This window comes from Dipodomys merriami, unplaced genomic scaffold, assembly GCF_024711535.1.
Source record: "Dipodomys merriami isolate MVZ:Mamm:240054 unplaced genomic scaffold, mDipMer1.0.p SCAF_171, whole genome shotgun sequence".
Taxonomy (NCBI): domain Eukaryota; kingdom Metazoa; phylum Chordata; class Mammalia; order Rodentia; family Heteromyidae; genus Dipodomys; species Dipodomys merriami.
The window spans coordinates 2,201,539-2,203,551 of record NW_027203060.1 but is presented as its reverse complement, the minus strand read 5'-3'; the positions used below and the strand labels follow the sequence as shown (position 1 = coordinate 2,203,551).

General features: G+C 43.9%; 1 non-coding gene across 1 annotated transcript; it reads right to left on the bottom strand.

Moving 5' to 3' along the window:
- Positions 1-1,468: 1,468 nt before the first annotated feature.
- LOC138829421 (U6 spliceosomal RNA) lies at positions 1,469-1,574 on the bottom strand. Its single transcript, XR_011372596.1, has one exon. It is a non-coding gene; the product is annotated as a U6 spliceosomal RNA (small nuclear RNA).
- Positions 1,575-2,013: the final 439 nt, after the last annotated feature.

Below are 2,013 nucleotides of genomic sequence, written 5' to 3'. Positions count from 1 at the left end.
ATTACTTTTAAGGCAAACGAAATTCCCACTATTGACTTTGGGGGGGGGTAATTTTTTCTTAATACATATTGTTTTATTGTAAAGATACTGTACAGAGGGGTTACAGTTACATGAGCAAGGTAATGAGTCCATTTCCTATCGAGCATTGTTATACCCTCCTTTGCTTTTCCCCTACCACCCCTACCATCCCTTCCCTCCCCACCTCCCTAACACCTCCCTTCCACACACACCCCAGGCAAAGTTGTAAAGTTCATTTTCAACATACTGTCTTATACATCTCATTATTACAATGGGTCATCCTGAATGCTTATTTCAGCATTTTGTTATTTTCCTAATATATGTCTAGGACAAGCAGAAGAGGTCAAAAGCTATGTACATATGACCATATAACCTGATGCTAAACGAAATGAACCCCAAGATAGGGACACAAGAGATTTTTATCTTTGTTGCTGTTCTTTTTAATATAATGTATTATATGATTTTTTTGTATGTTCTTCCCCCATGGGACAATCCCTGTTGTCACTGTATTTGATTCCGGTGACCTGCATCTTGTATATACACTGTTGACTTTTGAGGGCAAAAAATAGATGAATGCTGCACACGAGATATCCCCATCTTTTCATCAGACTGTAACAGACCTCATCAAACTCTGTCAAACTATTGTCAGATGTCACAACACTCCAGTAGACCTCGACAGACCGATAGAAGACTGCACTTGTCTTCCTCAGACCTCATTTTACTCTGCCAGACTTCAATAGACTTGGACAAAGGTAAGAGGTCTGAAGAGGCGTGTATGGCTTAGAAGGACGGGGAGCACACAGCTATGTCCAGAGAGGAGGGAAGTATCAAATGACATATGCCTAGCCAATCAGAGGCAGAGATTCTCACAGTGGGAGGGAATCCATCATTATAGCCTTCCAGTCACCTCTGAAAAGAAAGCAAGTTGTGCTGCCAGGGGGACTTAGGTAGAGGGCTACAGAAAGAAGGGGTTCCTAAGCCCTAGGAATCCCTGCACACTGACTGTTGGAATTCTCAGTTGGGAAGAGACAAACTATGGCTCCAAAAAGACACAGCTCCACCCACAGGCACTGCATGAGGGGGTGAATTCTGGTCTTGGTCAGGGTAATTGGAGTCCTTATTTAGTTCTAAGAACTTTGGGGCATAAAGTAGGCAGCCAGGTCCCACAGGACAACCTCCAAACAACAGTTTCTGACTGCCATTGCCAGAAACAGACCAAGAACACAATAAAAAACCTAAGAGCCAGGCACCAGTGGCTCACACCTGAAACCCTAGCTAATCAGGAGGCTGAGATCTGAGGGTTGCAGTTTGAATGTAGCCCAGGCAGGAATGTCCCTGAGATTCTTTTTTCTTTTATTGTGAAAACACTGTACAGAGGGGTTACAATTACATGGGCAAGATAATGAGTACATTTCATATCAAGCATTGTAGCCTCCTCCTTTGTTTCCCCAAAAATATGGAACGCTTCACGAATTTGCAGTCATCCTTGCGCAGGGGCCATGCTAATCTTCTCTGTATCGTTCCAATTTTAGTATATGTGCTGCTGAAGCGAACACTCCCTGAGATTCTTATCTCCAATAAGCTACTAAGAGAAAAAAAAGCCAGAAGTGGCACTATGGCTCAAGTGGTAGGGCACTAATTTTGAGCACAAAGAGTCTCAGGGACAGCACCTAGCCCCTGAGTTCAAGCCCCAGGACTTGGAGAAAACAAACATAAAAGCCTAAGTAGGATTCCTCCCCAACGTGATCAGACTACAAACCTTCCAGATGCTCTTTTACCTCAGTTGTAGGTATGTCTGCCATTGTCTTTACAGAGCTCTGACCCAGCAGCATCTGCCAAATTTTAACTCCTAAGGGAACACACCATCCCTTCCTGGGTCGGTGTCACTCAATGCCACCACTGCACCAGGTTGTGCTAGTTGACACTATACATCTACACCAGGTTGTGCTCTGTGAATTCATCCATTGATTCCATGTACAATTCATTCCACTGGGG